Source organism: Cyrtonyx montezumae, unplaced genomic scaffold (assembly GCF_038088225.1).
Source record: "Cyrtonyx montezumae isolate F1298 unplaced genomic scaffold, pur_monq_1.0 scaffold_6, whole genome shotgun sequence".
NCBI classification, from domain to species: domain Eukaryota; kingdom Metazoa; phylum Chordata; class Aves; order Galliformes; family Odontophoridae; genus Cyrtonyx; species Cyrtonyx montezumae.
In genome coordinates this window covers 12,900,766-12,917,171 of record NW_027072067.1, presented here as the reverse complement: position 1 = coordinate 12,917,171, position 16,406 = coordinate 12,900,766, and positions in this window count along the sequence as shown.

The window sequence follows — 16,406 nt, the reverse complement described above, 5'->3', positions numbered from 1 at the left end:
TTTCTTTTTTTTTTTAATTTCCTTGTATATGTTTTCTCTCTTCTCTCCCTCCTTTCCTTTTTCCTGTCCTACACTGCACTTCATTAAATAGATATAAAGTCACACTATCTAAAAAAACACATCACCTCTTCATACAATTTGTTACTTTTTTTTTTTTACACTGAAGATAAAAAGTTCGCATCCTGTGCTTTGCAGTGCTTTACGATGACAAGCATCTTTATGAATCTGTACCGGCCCCAGAATAGAGCTGCAGTGAAAAATCCACTACAAATAGGAAATTGCATCTGTTGAAATAACCCTTGTGTATCAGGCCTTGAGTAAATTCCTCATCGCAGTTGCATGTGAAAAAAATGCAGAAAAACACCTCAATGTTTTATTGAAGAATAGAGCAGATTAGCTAGCAGGGTCCCCATGCACACACACATGCCAGCATGCACACAGAGCAGCACGCTGTAGTCCCAGTGTTAATGGCCCAGCAGGGATGTGCAAGAGCAGGGTGATAATTAGGGAGCAAAAGGCCTTTTACTGCGCTAAATTCAAAATAGAATGACTTGGTGTTCATGTCTGGAAAGTCCTTTATTTCAATAGGGAAGTGAAGTTTACATTCAAAAACCTGATAAAAACGTTTTATTACATAACATGCTGAAATTTTGTTGTATGAAGCTATTGCTTCACCAACTCGTCATCTCTTTTCCCTTTTCATATGTGAAGCTTTCATCTCACATTTCTCTGAGAAATACTTTTGTTGCATATTATTTTTTTTTTTCAAATGGGGAAAATTCTTTGAAAAAAATATTCTTTGAAAAAATTACCTCTTCTTTGGCTCTTACCTGTAAATGATATAAACAGAGATATAATGAGACATTAAGAAGTCAACACATTAAGCTGCTTAATTAATTATGACTTGCCTATTGAGTTAATATCCTTATAAATCATTCTGCAGATGTGATTGCTTTTTCCACACATAATTGCATTGTTTATCCTATAGAGGCTTTTCTTGGAGTATTTAAAGCAGAAGGTACTCGTTAATTGTAACAACCCATATACGAAGCAGTTATTTGCATCGTCTTCCCTTGCCCTAGACTTTCACACATGTAGGCATCTTGCAAAATCCAACAAATTGTCTATTTGCATTTCAGGCACACCTTTTTTCTAAGATCCATCTATAAATATCTCTAAATCAGGTGCACAGAGGTATATGTCATACATCATAATTAATACCCTTCATATCTCACATTTTTTGGGTCTAGTATACAGGCTCAAATAACTTAGTCTATGGGCTAGATAGATTAGATTACCTGTACACCTCTGGAAGAGACATTTAAACTATTCCCTGAGGTCACGGGGAATAGAAAGGTCTGATAACCCCCCTCCCTTCCAGCAGGCAGCAGTTCCCTGCAAGTACTTACACATCATCCATCTATGAAGAATGCTGATTAACAGAACACACATTTTTCCCATCTGATATAACAGAGTTTTGCAATGAGTGATTAACTTTGAACAGCTTGATAATCAGGTACAAATTAAGGAGAGGTGGAAGAAGACTGCTGGAATCATTAGAAGACGGCAACCTCCTCCTCTTAGATGGTAAAGCCCCCTAGACATTCACCTTCTCAGCTCTTGGGATCAGAGTTTGGCTTGCTCCAAGGCTCTCAGGTATGTGCTCCATGAGATCTGGGTCCAAACAGTCTGATGGCTCTGGTGCCATGTGGTGGGAGGCTCTGCTCTAACTCAGCTGGGGGAAAATGGGAATTCACTTTGTAGGAAGGTTGTACAAACTGCACAAGAGGGAACTAATAGACTTTAATCCAGGTCTCTGGATGCGTTTGTTTAGGGCGTTTCTGATAAACCTCTTGAGGAAAGAAACTTGCACTTGTCTCACCAAATCAGGTGTTTTGGAAAAATTTCTGTGGCTGCTTTACTGTAAATCAGGCTCCATCTCAGAAACCGGATGTAATGATAGACTGATTATGCTGACTTGCAGGACTGAACAAAACTGTAGTAATGTACCTCTTAGTCCTGGAAGTCCTTCCTCTGTTACCTGCCATGCTTTTTGTTTCTCTTAAGAACCAATCCCTGTATGATTTGGTGATGAGAAGCTTTATAAAGATTCTTCATCTCTTTACATCATCTTTCCCTCATGTTTCCAGTATCAGGCAGACCTGCTTAATCCTTTCCTTTTTCCAGCAGAAAAAATCCTTTCTGCATCGTTCTCCTCTCTTCTTGCAGAGCTCAGACACTGGCCATGAGTGGTAGGACTCGCTGTGCTCAACTTGGTGGGCACTTTCTGAGGTCTGGGTTATTTCCAAGATTAATAAGCTTATTGTCTCTTCCTGACAAGATTTGTTAAGTGCCTGCTTAAAGAGAACAACCAGCGCAAGCTTTGACCCTTTAGAGCAATGTCAAATTGGGGTTCAAGTTGAGGTAGCTCCCTCCCCGTATCTCCCGTCCTACCACACTGTCTGAGTGCTGTGCAAGGTGTGCAAACGTTATTTTCTTTTCTGCTGTCAGCTCTCTTCTCCACATCATTTACTACTTCAAATAAGGCTTTGAAAAAGGAACTCTGATGTCTGCTTTCAGATGAAAAATGACAATTTCTGGGTAACCTGTTCATGCACATTGACAAGAAAGCTGTAATTTCAGGATGGCATCTTTCCCTTTGCAGTCATGAGATTTATTGCAGATGAATAGAACAACTGAGAAGTAATTTCTTAGTCACAATTTTCAATAGATACAAGAGGAAATGCCCTGATAGTCCATTGAAAAGCTACATTAGACATAATTTTTGGAAGTGCTCTCAGTAGTCTTTCTGTGCTCCTTACAGGAAAGAAAAGGTGTCTGCACAAGCATGCTTTCTCCAGGAAAGCTCAGAGGATCTTGTTTTGTTTAAGTACTGTTTGTTCCACTCTTAAGTGAAATCAAAGTATTTTGAAACAGTTTTTCAGTCTGGGTTTAAGTGTAGTACCAAATGTAGGACCAACTAGTGGGTTAACTATAGAAATACTTGTTCATATGAGAATTTGCAGTTTCTGCTGTATTTCTGCTGCAGGGAATGTTTCAATTTGAACCTTGAGGTTCTCCCCAGGCTTATAGCTGTCCTTTCAGCCAAATGGAGAGAAGTCTTCAGCACTGGGTTTGTATCCAAGTGGTACCCATTGATTGTCAAATAACAGGTCGATGCTTTTCATAAGAGATTGTGATCAGCCAGGTGACTTTTCATGAAGAGCTCATTGTCATAGAGATTGACATAAACCTCCATGGCAGGCAGGACACAATGGAAGTGCTGGCAGCCCTGGAACATGGGGCCACTTATGGTACAGTTACGATAAACACTCTGAAAAGCACTTCCAGTTATTTTAAATTGCTTTATTCTCTGCATCCCCGAACTCTGATCACTTTCAAATTGAAGTGCTCTTAAAAACTTTAAGTACTCCATTAATTTTAAATTGCTCTGAACTGCACAAGCCCAGAAACCCAAAGCACTCTTGAAAATTTGAAGCACTACAATTACTTTGAATAACCCCAAAAATGTGGGTTCAAAATTCCTTTTGGTGGTTTTTTTTTATTTTATTTATTTTTTTTTTTGTATTCATATTTTCCCCTGCAGTGCAACAAACAGAGCAGAGACATAACATCTTCATTCCACTAGAAAATGAAATACGTATTCATACAAACCTTTCTCCAGATTGTTAAAGCAAAGAAGGAACAACTTAAAAACAACAGAAAAAATCCTTAATTATAGACAAACAATTACAGCCAGAAAATGTGTGTGTTTTCAGTATACTTAAACCTACTTCAAATCTTAGTTGCAGGCAGACATCTGTGGTGCTGTGTCCCTGATACTGATGACCCATAAATCCTGTGCTGGCCACTCTGAGCAGTATCTGATGACTGTGCTACTCTGGGGCACAGCAACAACTCTGATTTCCATTTGGATTGGAAGTAATCCCTGTCATAGAATTAAGGTTGAAAAAAACCTCTAAGATCACCTCCAGCTCCCACCAACACTGTCCATTAACCATGTCCCTAAGAACCACATCTCAATGTTTCTTGAGCACCTCCAGGGTCAGTGATTCCACCATTCCCTGGTCAGCCTGTGTCAATGCATCACCACTCTTTCTGAATAGAAATTTTTCTTAATATCTAACCTAATTCTCCCCTAGTGCAACCTGAGGCTGTTCCCTCTTGCCCTGTCATCCCTGAGAATGGCATGACATGTGGTTGCGTGGAGTAATGAAATGAGTTGTGTTAACTGAAACAGTGGGAGAGTGAAGCTCGTAGGTTGTGAGGTAGCAGGCTGTATGTTCCCAGCTCATGCTGTCAGCAGCAGGAGGTGGCAGCAGGTCCCTCCCCAGAGATGTGGCCCTGCAGGAGGCTGACAATTGGTCACATACAAATACTTGGCAACATAAAGCTTCCCACAAGAAGCAAGAATCGGAAAGAGAAACTTACTTTGAGACAAGCACCTCCAGGGATTGGCCCGAACACTACTGAGCCAGCTGCGAGCTATACATATTTCTCATTCCATATGTATTGGGCACTGTCTGAGATGCTGTTGAAGACCTTGTGCTGTGCACACATTGCTCAGAGGAGCGGAGCTGGGTGCTCTCCCCATCCTGGGGACATCTGCCTGTTCCTGCTGCCTTAGCTCAACGTGAAGAGTGCTTAGGAGGAACCCACAGACAGCAGCTTTCAGCTAATATCTAATCAAAAGGAAATCCCCCTCAGGCAAGGCGTGGGAGGAACATCACAGCGCTGTGCTTTACTGGGGACAAGTCACACTGTGATCTTCAGCTGCTGAAGAGTGCTAGGGATGAGTAATGCATAATGCAGCAGCACAACAGGTTGGGCCCCTGGTGAAGGCTTTGATTTCAGTGGCAGGCGTTGACAAAAAGCACCAAGAGATGCTTCATGTGCTTGGGTAGAGCCACCTCAATGCTATCTTAATTAGAAACTTTAAGTAGTGTTTCGTCACAAAGAAGATATAAAATAATAACAGTGCAGGAAAGCTTTTGGGAGCCTCCGAGTCATTTGTTTTACATTTATCTTGCCAGGTTTTTTAAGTAATATTTATTGCAAAATAAATAATTCAGCATCTTTAAAAACATAAATAAAATCTGTGATCGTTACTTCCAAGAAACAATATCAAATATTTAGGTTTTCCTCTTTTCTAAAGTAACTGTTTCCATCACAGGATTGTGGCCTCCTGTGTGGTTCAGCAATGCAAAGCTTTAATCTTCAGTCAAAACAACTATCAAACACTTTGCAACCCTCCTTGTCATCAGGAAACCTGCTGTTTAAAGGCTCTCTGCTTTTAGGCTCTGATCTCTCTGCTACCTTCAGCTGGGAATAAAAATGGAAAAATTGTAAAAAAAGCAAATTTTCATCTCTCCAAAGAGATTGATTATTTTGGGAGCACAGTGGCATCCTCTGTTTTCTTTGCTGCAACCCTAATTCCACAGACATGGGGTATTCAGGCTGTACAAGGGCTGCTATCCCTGCACACCAGAGTGTATCCCACTGCTGCTCCCTCATTGTCAACACAGTGCAATCAGCCCATCCACAAGCAATTAATAATGGCTCTGATTGCCTTCCTTCTTCTCCACCCTCCTGCTGGCAGAGGCATCCACTCATGTCTGCCATGAGCTTTTCAGGGCATGCACACTTTGACCCCTTGCTGCCAGGGGGAGAGCAGCACCTCAGTGTCTTTCAGAGATCTGGGTTGCTGTCGAGTGCCAATTTACTTCATTCATCAGCATAAATAGAAAAGTGTAACACTAGGCCAAAACAGCTACATGAAGTTCAGCAACCTGTAGCTTCTGTTGTTGGACTGGAGCTTCAACAACTTCCAATTCAGTGTCTGCCTGAGTGGAAAATGTTGAAAACCATTGGATTTGAACTCTAAGAAAATAGAGACCTCAGTTCAATAGGTACAACTCTCATAGCAGTGAATGCAGTTTCCAGCTGTGTTATCACTCCATTAAGAGATGCTGCTTTTCACTGCAAAGCCTGATTTCTGTATTTCCACAGTGAGGGGATCCACCTCAGCACTTACAAGTGTCCAACTGTACAGTCTTTCAGAAAGAATACCTTATGACTCATCCTCAGACCCAAATCTCTCAGAGGCTATCTCCAGGTCACAGCTTCAGCACGTCCACATTCTTGCAAGCACAGGTGGCACAATCTCTTTCAACACATGTCTATAATTGAAAGAAAATGTGTGTTGTTTCATCACATTCAGCTCATCAGGATACAGGCCTAGCTCCTCATGATCCTGCAAGTGTTCAAGAGTAAAATCCCATGGCACCGGGGGTCCCCATGCTTCTAATTACTTTCCTAAAACTCTCCACTTTCTTTGTTGCCCTTCTTGGTGGTGGTGGTGTTGAGGCCTCCCCCTCGCCTGTATCTTCCTCTTCCCTTCGGGACCGAGCTCGGCAGTGGGTGTTTGTTGCAGCCGTCCGCCTTCAGTGTTAGCATAAGGCCTTCGGTTTATCGGACACTCTCTCTCTCTTGCTCATTTTATTTGATTTATTTGCCTCAATTCCAATTATATTGTATTATATTGTGTTATTTTCCTTTCTGATATCTTATTTAGTAAATCAGCTTTCCTCCTCAGATCGTTGCCTCACCCTGCATCAGGCTCAACCACAGGTCAGCAGCAAGCTGGATCAATTGGGATTTCATGATTTCATTCCTGTTGGCCAGCGAAATATTGCCTGGTGCAGCCCCAAGGAGTGATTTCTGCAGAACCACTTGAAGCATACCCACATCATCCAGTCTTTGGCAGCTAATTCTTTAAGCTCATATTTAATTCATTTTGTGTGCTGTGTTGATTTGGCACTGATCTGTCTTCTTGAACATTACATTGTGGGATACCAAGTCAAACATTTTACAGAAGCTAAAATCAACACTATTTCCTTTATTAAACAAAATTGTAATCTTGTTATAAAAAAAATGCAGTTAGTTTTAGGAGACCTATTCCTCATCAGCCCCCATTGATGGGATTAATGGTATTATCGCTTACTATTTTTTTATTTCTGCAATTGTTCCTTATCGCCTAGGATCTATTATCTCCCCAGGACCAAAGCTCAGCAGGCCTATAAATATCCAAATCATTCAGTTTTCCCTTAAATAGCAGTTTTTCTTCTCCTGCTGTAATTTCTCCTGTGCTCCACAATCCCAGTTAAAATAGCACTGGCGGTCCACAAAAAAAAGAAAAAAAAAAAGGTTAAAAAACCTTATATGCAAATTATTTAGATGGCTGATTTGGAGATGCTTCAGCAGTTATAACCCTTGCTTAGTGCCCCTCTGTACTTGTGCTGTTATGCAAATTGTTGTATCATCATCATCTGATGGGAATGCATCATTTGTGGTTGTTTTTCTCCCCAGGTTCAGAACAGGAATATTTGTTCATTAAAAACATTTGCCTTCCTGCATAATTATTGCCATTTCTATAATTTCAATTTGGTAACAGTCCAAAGACATTATTTGACTTCTCTTCATTCCTAATATATTTTAAAGATCTCATTACCCTTTTCTTTGTAGCCTGTCTCTTGTATTCTTTTGCTTCCCTTATCTAGTTTACCCGATTTCTAATTTCCAAATTACATTAATTGCAACTTTCCCCTTCTCTGTTCACTTTCTGTTTGGATGCAAACATTTCTCCTTTCTTTGTTTCTCTGAGACACATCTGATTTCTACATCCTCTTTAGCAAACCCTCACCAGCAGAGCATCCAGGGCTCTCAGGGGCACAGGTGTGATATCCTACAGATGCATTTCTGTCTCACAGTTTGCCATGCTAAATAATTATTCTTCATTGTGAAACCCAATGGACGTGTGACTATCCGAGATTTTTTCCAGCTTTCCATGAGTTATCACTTGATCTTGTGCTCCCAATGGAACCGCCACTCCTCTGTCTCAGAGTTGATTCTGCTCCACCTGTCAACACCAGGTCTGAGGGCAGAGGCTGTCTTGTTGGATACCACGTGTTTTTGCATAAGGTGGCTAAAATCAGCTCTAGAGCTTCAGTGGGTGCTGACAGCTATGTAGAGATATGACATGCCGCAGCATTCATGATCACAGCACTGAAACAGCCACATTTTTACATGACAGCCCTATGGACCCATTTATGCCATCCTTACACAAAGCTTATAGGTTTGCCCCAGGGAACCTCCAGGGCTGTCAAGTCCAGTCTCTGCTGTCATGCCGAAACCACCTTACTATGATCTTCAGTGATTTTAGTGAGGAAATACTGCAAAATTATTTCACCCAAAGAGTTTCTGACCATGATGTCCCTGTTTATTGCAGGGGAATTAAACCAGATAACCTTTAAAGGTCTCTTTCAACTCAAATAATTATATGATTCTACTACATGTTGCCTCACCCCTCATCTACTCAGCGCTGGAAATCTCAATGCCTCCAGGCTGAGGCCATTTCCCACTGGCCCTTTCAGAGGGATGCAGGATCAGTCAGTGCCACCAGGTGCTTGCACTCACCTCTTCCAAGCCTGCAAGTTATCGGACAGCTTTGGCTGTTGGAGGCCCAAGCTGCAGGTAGGTCATGGTGAAATTCAGATGATGAAATCTCATGCAGCATCCCAAGCTGCCAAAAGCATAGCCTCAGCCTTCTCAAGACACAACAGGAACAGTATCTGCCAGCATCTGCCATTAACTTCCTAGGAAACTCCTACCAAAGTGAATTAGATTAATCACTCCTGGCAATTAGCTACTGGCACCAACCCAGCTGTCCAATCACCCCAGTTTATGTGTTTGCTTCTTCATCCACTTCCAGGCAGAAGATCGCCATCCAGATTTTCTTTCCTTCTTCCTTCTGTACTCCTACTGCTGAGCATGACACTATATGGTGTGGGGTATCCCTTCTGCTACTTCGGTCAGCTGTGCTGGTTTCCGTGCATCTCTCAAATAATGAAGTCTCAATGCAAAATTCAGCACAACCAGAGAGCATGTGAGTTGGTCACACACCCTGTAGGTGATTTCATTAGAAGATGAAGGCCACCAAGCAATGAAGACCACTCCTTCCTCTTTGATGGTGACACTTTTCCTTGTACTTTGCTCAGATAGTTTCAGACAAATTGTATCAATTTCCTTCACACTGCACTGTCTGAATCTTAAAAACAAAAACAAGAAAACCCCCCAACACACTGGGGGTACGAGTAAAAGGAGAGTAAATTGTTATACTCCTGAGAAGCTTCAGGCTTCCAGAATCTGGCTACCTACTTTGATAACTGCATGTTCCACACAGCAGCCAAATAAGTAGTTCTCCTCTAATTTACGTCACTAGATTGTAATTAGTTTCTAGTAATTCTCTCATGCAAAGCTCTGTATAAATACAGAGCATAAAAATAGCCCCTTTTCTGGGAGCTTGCAGTTCAAATGACACAGAAAGTAGTGCCACAGGAACACATACAGGACCACGATGGGCCTTATTTATCCATAGTTAACTGTCAGATCAGGCTGATAGTAGATAAAATATAATTAATTCACAAGTAACAACTCTGTTCACATTGGAATTGTTACAGAATTTCATATTTAATTAAGAAAGAAAAAGCATAGTTTGTGCTAATCTTACTTTATTGCTGAATACAAAAATGGGTTCTGTTAAAGTAAAACCTTACTAGTACATTCCTCTTCTTTTACACCAGCCCATGCATTTGTCAGCCACTCAGATTCTTGGGAATGCTGCTCTTCTCTGCTTAGACCAAAATCTTTACTATGGCCAACCATAGCTGCTCTGTGGTCAGCAGTGCTGTCTGTGCTCTCTCCAGTGCCTGGCTGCCAGGTGATGGGATGCTCATGGTACCCAAGGCAGAGAAGCAGCCACATTTGCAAAGCACAGAGTACTGCACACATCCATGGCATCAAGTTTCCTTCTGACAGGCTTTTGTAGGAAGATATTTGTCAGACATTTTCCTTCTTCAGATCATCGTGGGATTTAAAATTTGCTTTTTTATAGAGAAACAGTAAGTGAAAGCTTCTCCAGGAGCCCACTCACAGCGATGACCTCTATGATACACAGCAAAATTGATTAAATGTACACTTACTTCCCTGCAGCTTCAGCAAGGCCAGCAGGTCAATCATATTAATATCAGATACTCTGTTTTATTGGAGATTTCTTGCAGTCATAAATGTCAGCATGGCTGCAGTCCAGAAATGTAAAGAGTTGCTGAAGAAGTCAAACATAAATGGGTCAGATCTCGCCATTTGACACAGCTTTTTCCATTGACATACCTCACGCTATGGATACAATATAGGATTTGCTCCATGGCTGGGAGAAATATCTGATCAAAGTATCTGAACACAGCACAGAAACAAGTGAAGTGCAGTAGGTGCTGGAATGCAGTCCATCCCCCTGACACTGAAGACCTTATTCTAAACACCTCCATCTGCATTAAGAGCATAATCTCCTTTCATAGGAGACCACTCAGCACTTCTCAGACATGAGGTGGCAGACACATTTCAGACACCTGTTATAAAACAAGAGGGACCATAGCCTGCAAGTTTCTGTTGTGCTGTGATGTCTGCAAGAGATGGTCCTTGTTCATAAGGACTGAGCAATTTAGGTGTCAGACAGCTCATAGGGTGTTTGCAGCAGCATTAGAGAGATGCCCAATCTGTCACTGAGGTTTTCCATCAGCTCACATGGGCTGGAGACAGGGAAGTATGGTAGCTCAGGGATTTCTTCTGCTCTGCCTTAGTGCCCTAAACCTATGAACTGAATTCCATACTGCAAAACTGGAAACCTCCAGGAGATTTTAAAGCTTGTGCAGTTTGTCAAGCACAGAGTATGTTCAAAAGAATAACATCAAATATATTATTTAGTAAGATGGAAATTAGAGAGAAGGAAAAGGTGAGTGCTTCAGTGGTGCAGTCCTCTTGCGCCCCAGCATTGTGCAGGCAGTGTGAGTATGAGCTTGTGCATCCCCAAACAGCTCAAGTACCTGATGTAAGCAGAGAAACAACTGAGACACAAAGCTACCACTGTGTTTTTGTGACTGGCAACTGCTCCCAAAGTTTTATGTTTTGTTTACTTACATTCATCCCCATCAGATTAAATTACGGTTCCAGATGACTTAAAAATATTGGAAAAAAATAAGTACCTCGCTAAGGGAAGATTTATTATGTGGGAAGCATTATTAAACTTGCATCTCATATTTTTAGCACCAGATTTTCATAAGTTAATTAGCTAAAGCTTTCATGTACCAAGAACACCAACAAAACCGCTAACAGGCTGTAATCAAACACTTCTTTGTTAATACAGAGAAGTGCTTGGATTTATGTGTAAAGACAAGTGAAGAGTAGTGCCAGACTTATGAAGGATATACACTGTGCTTGCATTTCCAGTGGCTGGCTTGTTCTGTGATGACTGTGTCCATGGATTACTCCTACAGGCTGTGTGAGTGTGCCCCTCCCTACCTGTAAATCACAGTCAGCCACAATTGCTCTTTTCCCCTGCAGGGCTCAGAAACGTTTGTGGTCTCAGCTGTTTCCATGAATCCTCAAGTGCCAAGTCAACACCTCCAAGTCCCATGTCCAGTCCTGAGCAGCAGGGCCAGCTGTCTTAGCACGGTGTGGTAAGGCACAGCAAGCAGCACTCACTGTGATGTGATTGTTCTCCTAAAGGAGAACAAAATAGACATGTATATATATAGAGAGACATGACAAGAAAAATAGCTCAGAACGAAACAGAAGCTCTCAAACAGGAGATGAGACATGGAGAAAAGAGTGTTTTGATGTTGAAGAACTAGTGGTTGGAAATGACAAAGTAGAGTGTCTATGGATAAGGATCAGGGGGATAGTCCTTAGGAGTGACATCGTGGTGGGGGTCTGTTACAGACCACCTAGTCAGGATGAAGAAATAGATGAGATGTTCTATAAACAACTCGTAGATGTTGCACGATGGCCAGCACTCGTTCTCATGGGGGACTTCAACTTCCCTGATATATGCTGGAAATACAATACTGCGCAGAGGAAGCAGTCCTTGAGATTTCTAGAATGTGTGGATGATTGCTTCCTGACTCAGCTGGTGCAAGAGCCTACCAGGGGAGATGCCTTGCTTGACCTACTTTTCACTAACAGGGAAGGACTAGTAGGGGATGTGAAGGTTGGAGATTGTCTTGGCCGGAGTGACCATGAAATGGTGGAGTTTGCTATTCTGGGTGCCGTCAAGAGGGTGACTAGCAAAACTATTACCTTGGACTTCCAGAGGGCAGACTTTGACCTGTTCAGGACGCTTGTTGCAAGGGTCCCTTGGGACTTGCTCCTGAAGGGTAAAGGGGTCCAGGAAGCCTGTATGCTCCTCAAGATGGAAATCTTAAAGGCACAGGAGCAGGCAGTCCCGGAGTCCTGTAAGTCAAGCCGGAGGAGCAAAAGACCAGTGTGGATGAACCGGGATCTTTTGTTGAGACTCCGAGAGAAAAAGAGAGTCTATGTCCTCTGGAAGATGGGTCAGGCTACTTGGGGTGACTACAGAGAACTGGCCAAGATCTGCAGGCAGAAAATTAGAAATGCTAAAGCCCAGCTTGAAATTAGGCTGGCTACTGCTGTAAAGGAGAACAGGAAACCCTTTTACAAATATATTAACAGCAGGAGAAAAACTAAGGAAAATTTCCCTCCTTTACTCAACGAGGCAGGCAATATAACCGCAGACGATAAGGAAAAGGCTGAGGTTCTCAATGCCTTCTTCACATCTGTCTTTAATAGACAGGACAGTTATCCACATGGTACTTGCCCTGACCTGGAAGTCCGGGACGGGGTGCATAATGCACCCCCTGTGATTCAAGCAGAGACGGTCAGAGATCTTCTCCTCCATCTGAACTGCCACAAGTCCATGGGGCCAGATGGGATCCACCCAAGGGTGCTGAGGGAGCTAGCAGAGGTGATTGCCGAGCCACTTTCTGCCATCTATCAGCATTCCTGGTTATCTGGAGAGGTCCCACAAGATTGGAGGCTTGCCGATGTGACTCCCATCTTCAAGAAAGGCCGTAAGGAAGACCCGGGGAACTACAGGCCTGTCAGCCTGACCTCGGTATCAGGGAAAGTTATGGAACAGATGATATTGAGGGAGATCACACGACACGTGCATGGCAATAAAGGGATCAGACCCAGCCAGCACGGGTTCACCAGGGGCAGGTCGTGCTTGTCCAACCTCATCTCCTTCTATGACTGGGTGACCAGACAGGTAGATGAGGGAAAGGCTGTCGATGTAGTCTACCTGGACTTCAGCAAGGCCTTTGACACGGTCTCCCACAGTATTCTCCTAAGGAAACTGGCAGCCCGTGGTGTGGACAGGTTCACTCTTCTCTGGGTGGAGAACTGGCTGGAGGGCCGTGCCCAGAGGGTAGTGGTTAATGGAGTTAAGTCCAGCTGGCGTCCTGTAACGAGTGGTGTCCCCCAAGGGTCAGTTTTGGGGCCCATCTTGTTTAATATCTTTATTGATGACCTAGACGAGGGAATTGAGTGTATGCTCAGTAAGTTTGCAGATGACACAAAGCTGGGAGGATGTGTCAAACTGCCTGAGGGTAGGGAGGCCCTTCAGAGGGATTTGGATAGGCTGAACAGCTGGGCTGAGCAAAATGGGATGAGGTTCAATAAGACCAAGTGCCGGGTCCTGCACTTTGGCTACAATAACCCCATGCAATGCTATAGGCTTGGGGCAGAATGGCTTGAAGAATGCAGAGAGGAAAAGGACCTAGGGGTGTTGGTTGATGCTCGGCTCAACATGAGCCGGCAGTGTGCCCAGGTGGCTAAGAAGGCCAACAGCATCCTGGCCTGTATTAGAAATAGTGTAGCCAGCAGGAGCAGGGAGGTGATCATCCCCCTGTACTCAGCTCTGGTACGGCCGCACCTCGAGTACTGTGTTCAGTTTTGGGCCCCTCACTACAAGAAGGACATTGAGGCCCTGGAGCGTGTTCAGAGAAGGGCAACAAAACTGGTGAGGGGCCTGGAGCACAAGTCTTATGAGGAGCGGCTGAGGGAGCTGGGATTGTTCAGTCTGGAGAAGAGGAGGCTCAGAGGAGACCTTATTGCACTCTACCACTTCCTGAAGGGGGGTTGTGGTGAGGAGGGGGTAGGCCTCTTCTCCCTGATAAGTAATGACAGGACGAGAGGGAATGGCCACAAGTTGCGCCAGGGAAGATTTAGATTAGACCTGAGGAAGCATTTCTTTTCTGAAAGAGTGGTCAGGCACTGGAATGGCCTGCCTAGGGAGGTGGTTGAGGCACCATCCCTAGCGCTGTTCAAGAAGCGTTTAGATGAGGTGCTAAAGGACTTAATTTAGTAGTTGGGTAGAGATAGTGATAGGAGGATGGTTGGACTAGATGATCTTATAGGTCCTTTCCAACCTTATGAACTTATGAACTTATGAGAAGATACATGTTTTGTGACGAAGAAAAGAGAGAGAGAGAGAGAGAGAGAGATTGTAAATATCAGTGTTAAAGGGAATATATTAAAGAGGAGCTCCCTGGGAAAGGAGCAGGGATGAAGCTTAGCCACTGGGACCAGGAGCAGCTCTCCTCACAGGAACTATCATGGGATATCAGACAGCACGAGACAGTCAGCTTATGGATGCTGTTCTGTACACTCTCAGAGGACTTGCTTAACTGCAGCAATATTTACCTAGTCACCCACTTTCTACTTCAGAGGGGAAAAGAGCAGCAAATGTTAAGGAAAGTGGCCCTGTGAGAGCTTTCTATCTCCCAGTCATCTGCAATCTCAAGAATTTTAAGAGATGAGGGACAGACGGCTAGAAATAAACATGACACCTTTATTGGCTAATATATTTTTAGATAGAGAAACATGCCATCCCAGATGTAGGAAAAAATATACATAAGAAAGGTGTACTTGCAGTGCTGTAGGGCTTCACATAAAACAGGGCAAGGAATTCAGGTGAGCATTCAGTGAACAATTCTGAGCTGAGCTCCTCAAGTACCTCAGTGTAATTTATTGCCTCTTAAGAGGTGGCTAGACCAAAGCTGACATGAGTCTATGCAGGGAGAGTATATGATGCTGTCACCTCCCAGAAAGTGGTGCAATGAAACGGGAGCTAAACCCAGACAGAAGGCTGAAAAGACAGTAGAAAATGTTTAATAGAGACAGTATTTAATAGGCTGTGTACATACGCCAGCTTCCCCAGTGCCGGAGAGCTTTGCATCAGGACTGGGGATCATGAACCAAGGCACTGTTGAAGTGCAAGCATGTTCAATCAGAAATTATTGGGGGAGATTCAAAGAGAGAAGCTGCAGCAAATCTTGAAAATCCATTCCCATCACTTGCAGATAAAAAATATCTGATTGCATCTTTTGTTTTCAGCTTTGGCAGTGCCAGCACAGGGCAGGGAAAGACAGGCATCTTCCTCCTCCTCTGTGGCAGCGTGTCCCTGCCCACCTGCCCTGACACTCCTGTGTGATCACAGAACAAAACCTGCCCAGGTGACAAAAGCTCTGGCTTCTATGGGGTCTGGGGATTTCACTGACAAATTTCTGCTTTGTTTTTTCCAGCTCCTCATCTCCTCCTGCACTTGGACCTAGTGGGCTTTAGCTGATATTAGCTGATTTTATTTTTCCCAGCCATTTTAAATTCAGCAAGCAATTCTGCTTTGCTTCTCCCCTCTGCCATTGCTGCCTCCAGCAACCCCCCAAAAAGCCAGGTAAGAAGACACAGAGAGGCTCTGAAGGAGCAGAGCTCCCAGCAGACTCAGTGCTGACATCTCCACCTTGCTCCCACCCCACCTGGGACTATGTCACCCCATTCATCCTCACCTCCAGCACAAAGAGCTGCCAGGGAAAGAAGCATACAGACCTGCTCCCTCCAGTCTACACACAGTAAAATGGCTGCAGTAAATCAGCTTGCCAGAGGTTATTCCAGAGAGGCCAATAAAGCAACGCCTGTTCAAACAGGCTGTCATGCAGCCCTGCTCTTTGAAACATACTGTTTAGAAGAAACAAGCTCTGTCTCAATAGGCACAATTCTACTGGAGATGAAGCCTGGCTCTGCAAAACTGTTCCTGAAGTTTGGAATGTGTCCTGAAGCACTGTGATGGATTAACAAGCCGAGGGCAATAAGATTCTGTGGGGAGAAACTCCCATTAACACTGATGGGGAGCTCATGGGCAGCTGGTAGACTCAACATCTGCAAGCTGGGCTGCTCCTGAACCAAAACATGCAGCCCCTGGGTAAGACCAAGTGGGGAAAGATGTGTTGGCCCTGGGAGAGCAGTGCTGCTGTCCCTGTTCCATGATGCTCTATGATGTTACAGCATCACAGACCAGCAGCTGCAAACCACCTGCTGAAACAGAGTTTTTCTGTCAGACAAGCCATGCTCTGACCATGGGCAGTGGTGGAAGGAACTCAGCAGGTCCACGGTCTGAAAAGCAATGCCCTGTGATGCTG